This window comes from Vidua chalybeata, chromosome 4, assembly GCF_026979565.1.
Source record: "Vidua chalybeata isolate OUT-0048 chromosome 4, bVidCha1 merged haplotype, whole genome shotgun sequence".
In the NCBI taxonomy this organism is placed as follows: Eukaryota; Metazoa; Chordata; class Aves; order Passeriformes; family Viduidae; genus Vidua; species Vidua chalybeata.
The window spans coordinates 30,384,753-30,392,415 of record NC_071533.1 but is presented as its reverse complement, the minus strand read 5'-3'; positions in this window follow the sequence as shown (position 1 = coordinate 30,392,415).

Here is a 7,663-nt window from a genome sequence, read left to right as displayed (position 1 = left end):
TGTTTAGCAGCCTAACAGCGCACAGTTGGGAGTGGTTTGGATTTTTCAGTTCCCTGGTACATTACTGAGTCCTGAATTCTAGCTGGTACTGCTGATTTAGTGTTCAAGCAAAGAAGCCTTTGGAAATATTTCAATGCATTCTTATTTCCTTTAAATATTATCTTGGCCACAAAATACTATTATTTGCAATGTGTTTTGTTTTGTTTTTTTTTTTTTTCTGGAAAGCTTTAACACAAATTCTCTTGTATCATATTGTCATGTAATAAATTTTCGTGGTTTGGCTGATGTTCTGGTCTACGCCTGTTCTAAAACAGAAGGAAGAAAAGTAGCCTAAAATAGCAATCAGAAGAGAGATTTGAGAGTTATGAATTATTTTCTATTTCTGTCACTAGCTTAGCACTCAGCTCAGCATGCCTTGAAGTTGCAGGAAATGTTTTATTGATTTTGGTAGATCTTGGTTCAGGTGCATTTAGTCTGACCTTGGACAAGTCAGGTGCCTTCTGTGCTTGGGACTGAAAAATACATGTTCTGCTTACCCCTCCAATGGATCACTATAAAGCTTCATTCATTCACATCTGTAGAGAGCTTTAGGGCTTGTAAATTAATGCCACTTTCAAAAGTACAAACTATTATTTCAATGTAGATGAATTCATTTTACCTTCCCACCAGCTGGCAACAATCTGTTTAGTGCAATGAAATTCTGACAGCCTGTGTCAACAACTGAAAGCAGCTCATTCATGACAGAGATAAAAAAGGAAGAGAAAATGCAGACCTGAAATCTTCCCTTAGCAGAGAATGGCTTTGTGTATGAAAATAAAAATTTTGTCTATCATTTCAAAAGGCCCTCTCATAAAAGAAATGCATGTTAAATTAAAACTGCTGTTATTTTTTCATTCCGTTGCACTACAGACCCCTCCTGGTTCTTGATGAAGAGTGAGGTGAAATATCACACGACTGAGCTACAGAGAAAACAGCAAGCTGTTCCAAGTGCATAAGCCAAAATGAGCATTCAGAGAGAGATCACCCTGTCATGAGCTCATGCTGGCAATATGTTTTTTTCTATGGGTGTAAACTGAGATTTGAGCCTGAGAGAAACTCCATATTCAGCCCTGCAGGAGCACTTTTGTGTGTGTTGTTTACTTTAGAATAAGTGAGGAAGTTGTGAACTGCTCCCAGACCTAGAAAAATACCTACAGCCACAGTGAGTTCGATGGCCTCCTCCCCTTCCCTCCCCACCACGCAGCAATAAACTGAAAACGGAGTCAGAAAGAAAGCATGCAGGTTTTACTGAAGGGACAATGTCATTTTGGCCTGTGTGGTTACTTGGGTTTGTGTGGTGGTCTGAGCATTTTGCCTGTTTTCATTTGGGAGGTGGTGGGCAGATGTAGGTTTCTGGTGGGCAGGGGCAGGGACATGGTGGTCTGGGCTGGGAAGCTGAAAGGCAGAGTGAGTCCCTATGTGGGGCAGGCATGATCTGGAGCCTGATGTTCCTGCCCCTGTGTGGCAGTGGGGAGCCCATCTGTATCATGACTGGGCAAAGCCCAAAGTCAGCAGAGTGCCCAGTTTCTCTGTTCTCTGAATTTTCAGTCAAATAAGTACTGTGCTGTAAAGGAACAATGCCATTTGAATTCACTAGGATATTTTATGCCCTTCTCAGTGCTGGTTTACTTTTGCTAGATGTGAGCAACACTGGGATTTCTGGTATAAACTGCCCCTTCCAGGCAGTCACACCTCTGCCTGAGGTCTACTCCCAGCAGAGTGTGATCTGTTGCATATCTCGTTCTAGACCTAAACACCTCATAATTCCTTTCAAGAGTGTCATATCATTCTTATTGGTAAAGTCTGAAAAGCATAGCATTAATTCTTTTCCTGGGTGACCTAAAAAAGGCCAGTAACTCTTGTCAGGAAAAAAATGTATTTAAAAATAGATGTGCTTTTCTAATCCCTGAAGTGCTGGCATCCAGTTTTAGAGTATGACTGTGGCTGGGGGCATTGTGGCACTGAAAGAGACTACCCCAGCTGTGCTGTACCCAAGACACCTACTCTGATGAACATGTTTAGGAATCCAGTTTCATTTTCCTGATGGCATTTTTTCAGTGCAGTTCAGAGATGGGATGCATTTTGAGTTATTTTGAAAGAAGCAGCCACAAGCCCTTTGATGCAGGGATTCAGAAACAATGTGGTCAAGTCAGGCATGAACACATGGCATATGTAATTGAAATAGTAAGCTGGGCCTACAGACAGTTCTTGCCTAAAATTAGCTGTAGGAATTTAGTCTTTCTATGGTATCTTCTTGTTCCTGTTGTCATATTCAAGTGCATGAATGCACATGGGTTTAGAAGTCCTGCATTCCTTTTACAGATGCCTAGCAGTCTTTCTTTTTACTTTAAATACATCACAGAAGTTTATCTTATGCCTTACTTAAAGGCTTAAGAAACTTCTCCTTCCTATCCTTTTTGGCTGAGTTCACTCTGAAATACACTGATTTCTGTATTTACTGCAGTATGATACATGGAAGCATTGCAACCCATACCTAGGGTTATGTTAAAGTTAACATAGTCAAAGATGTGAATATTCATGAATATTCTAGGAGTGATGAAAAAAACATTTAGAAATATATTTTTATTGACTATTTTATGGTGGGGAACAATCTGCGGTGGGTAACAGTGTGATGTCCATGTTTGAAGCTCTAAAACCACTGCTGTGATGCTGTGATTTCAAGCATCTCATAGTTGACATTCCCACCACCAGAGCAGAAAATATATAGCTAAAATTGGTAAAAGCCTGTGTTATTTTATTCTTGAACACACACACACAAAAAAAAAAAAAAGGTCAGCAGTGGAATACAACTAGAACAGGCTGGGAAAAGCAAAAGCAAACAGGGAAAAACAAGCCCAAAGCCACTGCCTTGGGATGCAGGAAGTGCATTGCTGATGCTCTCTGTGACTGCATACATGGAGTGAGGGCTCCACAAGGAGCTCCCCACCCCAGTGCATTCACTGTCTGTCATCACTGTCTTTGCAGAACTGCAAAGACTGTTTGGCACTGTGATGGTGAGATGGTTGGAGCTTTTCCAGCATATAAGCCCCACCTTGGGTTTGGTTTTTGAGGCTGGAGCCCATTAGGGTGACACCTCCAGCTGAAGAGCAGGTTCAGTTTCACCTCAGGCGTCTCTGTCCATTGCAGGATGTAAATATGCCCTATCTTAGTATCTGCCTGCAGTCCTCTGTGGAATGGTGATTATGAGCCTTCTCAGCCCCATAAAGATTCTGTAGTGATAAACCCTATAAAAAAAAAAAAAGATCTTGGATAATTCAGTGACAGCACCATAAAAGTAGGATTTCCCCCTGCTGACATGAAGAGGCTCAAGGAAGTTGTCAGAACTGCTTTTAGATGCCACTTATATGACCTAAATTAAAATAGGCAATCAACTTCTGTCTCCAGCACTCAGTCTGGCTTACTTTCAATCAAATAGGATTCTTAATTCAGATTTGTACACCTAATAAGAACGAGTGCCTATGGAGAAGGTGCTAGGTGCTCCACTACCACTGACCGAAATGACATGAGCAGAATTACTCAGCAATTGTACAAATTGGCATTTGTATTACAGCTGCCAATACAAACAAATCTGCTACAGGAGGTAACACAAACATCTGCTCCCCTATAGCTGCTGGGGGGTTTTCACCCCATCCAACCACACCCCCAGCTGTCACCTCCCCAAAGAAATACGTAGTACTGCATAATACTGTGTGCCCTGAAAATCAGCAGGTCAGGGCACTTATAACTGGGACAAGGAGGATTGCTCTGTTCTTGTGTATTTATAGCTTTGTCTTAATAGACTGTTTAAGAAAACATGTGAACCTTTCAGGAATGTAATTGTGATAGTGTCAGCTGTAACACAGCAGCCAAAACTCAGGCATCAAAACTCTTTATGAAATTATCATCTGGAAGAGGAATACAAAGGCTCTAAAACTGCTGGTGAATTCATTGCTTTTAGTGTTTGTACACGTGAGAGAGAGAAAATAGCCAGGGGCGTTAATTCACACGTGGATTATGGTATATTTCACTTTTAAAAGCAAAGCTCTTTTCTGATTTACAGCTATTTAAAATAATTACTTAGCTCAATGCAGCAAGGGAAGAGTGGCTTAGCATATTAAGATACAGCTTTATATAGACCCTCCCTCCTCTCAGTGCCACCAGTCCTCAGCAGGGACTTCAGCTGATGAAGTGATAGCAGCAGGTTTCCAGTCTCAAGCACACTGTGTGGGCTGCTCTTCTGTGATCAGGGCAGCTGCCCTGGGAAGCTGGATTTTCACAGATGTGAAAGCCAGAAAGGAACAGCCTAATCGTTTAGCCTGACTTCATTTAACTCGGTAATTCCTGCCTAAAGCCTGTCATTTGTGGCTGAAATAGAATGTGTCTGTTAGCTGTCTAACTTTGATTTAAAGACCGCAAGTGACAGAAAATGCATCCTATCCCATGGCATGCCTTTGCAATAGTTTTTGCTCTTTGCATTTTGTTTGCAGGTTGAATTCTGTTAACTGACTTTTAACTTCCAGCTACTGCATTTTGAAAAGCTCGCTGGCACCACTCGTGCTGTGCACAGTGCTGGCCGACAACATCAGCTAACTGGCATCACTGAAGGGAAATCTGGGAAGAGCTAATTCAGAGCAATCCTCTGCTTGATGACTTCTGGGTCTTTAGATATGGTTGTAATGATTTTGTTTTGCATGCTCTCAGTCAGTTCTTGATATTTAAAGCTTCAAAGCTTAGAGAAAGAGAGATTGGGAAGTATAGTAAATGCTAGGATATCATATCCTGTAGATATGGAATAACTTTCATAATGCTGTACTTACATCCCTGATTTGAGGCTGCATCCAGATGAAGATTATCTGGATTTGGAGCTCCTGCAAATGTGTTTGGTCATTGCATACTTTCAGTATCATCTGCAGTTCAGACAAACACATCAGATAACAAGATTTGGTCCCATTTTGTTTCTCACACCTGTGTCTTTTGTTCTTCTACACACATAGAATTTGACTACTGGATCTGATTGCAGGTTGTAATCTATTATTGTGTGAGAAAAATTGATAATGTAGATAATCTCATAAATTGTATGTGAAAATTCAACATAGTGGTCAAGGGAGATATTATATCCAAGGAGTATTAAATCCAGCCTGGGATATTTTTTTTCACACTTTCTGGAGCTACCTTTCAGGTTTTAGAGAGGCCACCAAGGTCTGGATTCAGCAGTGGCAAGCAGATGGCAAAAGACAGCTTTATGTGGAATGCAACCCATGTAGTGGGAAGCTCTTGTGTGTTTATTCCTGGCCTGTAAGGGTGAACCCTTTGCCATCCTAAAGAGATTGCTTCAAATCTGCATCAGCTTGTTGGAATAACAAACAGATAAAGAAATAAGCCTTTTTTCTGTTTTAAAGATAACTCCATATCATGTTAATTACAAATGAGGCAGTGAACAGCTATCAAATATGGGATCTTTTACTTTTGGATAAAATCTCATTTCTAGATTAATTAAATCTGTGACCAAGTTTATAAACTAAATATAAGTATAGATATAAAATTAGATATAAAATTAGTTAGGATGGCAAAATCTGAATGAACACCTACCTAGTAGAATCTAATTTAATTATGTTAATATTTATTTTAATATTTTATTTGATATTTTCTATAAACGTTGTTAATAATAAAAGATCAGTTATATATATATTGTGCATAACAAGAAATGTCTTCATCCTGCTGCGGATAGTGGGATAAATTTAACATGTGTAGGACACAGCCAATTTTTTCAGGCAAATCTCAGTATATATGAGTAATCACCTTGACAAGTGATTGGATTTGCAGCTGGCAAGGTGTGTAGAAACAGAATGGGATCAACAGCAAAGAGATTAATGAAGATCCGGAAAATGGAAACACAAAATTGGGACAGACGATTAAGTCTGTTTGACACCATGTGAAATAAGTGGACTAGAAATAAAGTTAATGTGAAAATATTGATTTGAGTAATCCTACTTAGATGGTTCTGAGTGACAGATTCTGAAGTAATTGCCCACAGAAGGCAGCAGCAACATGCTCTACAGGTGGAGTGAAGGCATTGTGGTATATCTGAAATGAAACTGAAAAACCCCACTGTTGTACATGTCGGTGAACCCAATGGGAAGAATGATGATGTCTGACTTAGTTCAGAAGGCTGAATGATTTCTTTATTATAATTATGCTATAATACATTAATATACTATATAAAAGAGGTTACTAAAAACTACATGCTACTTTCTCTAACTCTCATATCTAACTCCTTCACAACTCGTGACCTTCTCGCGAGAGTCCAGACACAGGTGGATCCGATTGGCCGTCAGGGCCAAACAATCCACCATGATCCAACCAAGCATTCCCTCTAGTTAAACAATTCTCCAAACACATTCCACAAGAGAAAAACAAGGAGCAGAAATAGAAATTGTTTTCTCTTTCATTTCTCTCTGTGCACCTTTATAAAAATCCTGAGAGAGAGAGAGAAATCTGCTTGCCACACCCCACTACTACTATCTTTATTACAAACAGTATGAAAGCCTTTCCTACCTTTGAAGACTGACTCAGGTATATTATTCCAATCAGATTCTGGCAACTACACAATTTTTCCACAGAGAAGGCAAAGCATCTCTTATTTCACAGCAAAAGGAGTTCGGCAAATTAGCTTGTGATTAAGAGTTAAATTATGGCTACCATAAAAAAAAATACTCATAATTACATTTCTCTGCATTTATAAGGAGAGCAGTCCCTTCATAGCTTTTTATTATAGTAACTGTGACCAGCCTCCATGTGGTCACCAGCAAATCTTTTGTGCAGCTGACACTCCTTCAAGGAGGTGTTGCTGAAATCAATATATGTGTGCCTGGGGAACTATAAATAATGAAACACCTGATGCTCTGCAAAGTTAATGCTTTCTCCATATATCACATATTACAAGCTGAATATCCATAGTGACCCCAGCCAGTGAGGCTGGAGACAAACATCCTTTCTTAGATCCAGCTGCAATAGTTGAAGATATTAGTGCTTCCCCACACCACAATTTTGCCAGAAAGCTGATTTATATGGGCGTTCTGTAACCCAGCATAGGAAAAAAAAATCACTAGGGTTAATGGAAATCATTGTTTCAGCATTGCTTAAACTAATCTCTGTCCTTAAACTAAACCCACAGAGGATCAGGGAACGCCACCTGGTAGGCAGAAATGGAAGTGTGGTGCCCACTGCCTGAAAGGCATTAACAAGCAGCTGAGACCATGCTGTCTTCAAATAGCAGGAAATAACTTCATGGAAAATTTTTCAGGTTTTATTTTATTTGCTTCAGCTCTGTCTGGAGCAGTTCAGCCATGCTCTGCCCTCAGCTGGCTGCTACCGCCCATCTAATGAGAGCTGGAATGGATCCTGCAGCACTCCCACCCTGCGTCAGCCCCGAGTCAGGTGGCTTGGCTTAAACTGCTGCTGCTGCTGAAGATGGTTTGCAGTGAGCCAGCAAGCGGCTGAAAAGGAAGTGGTCATACTGCTTTACCACCTCAGCCATGTCCTCAGCTTGGGAGGGTCACATCTTCAGCTGCCACAGCTGTTGCATGGGTGAGGCAATGTTTGTAGGTAGAATTAATTCTGTTAT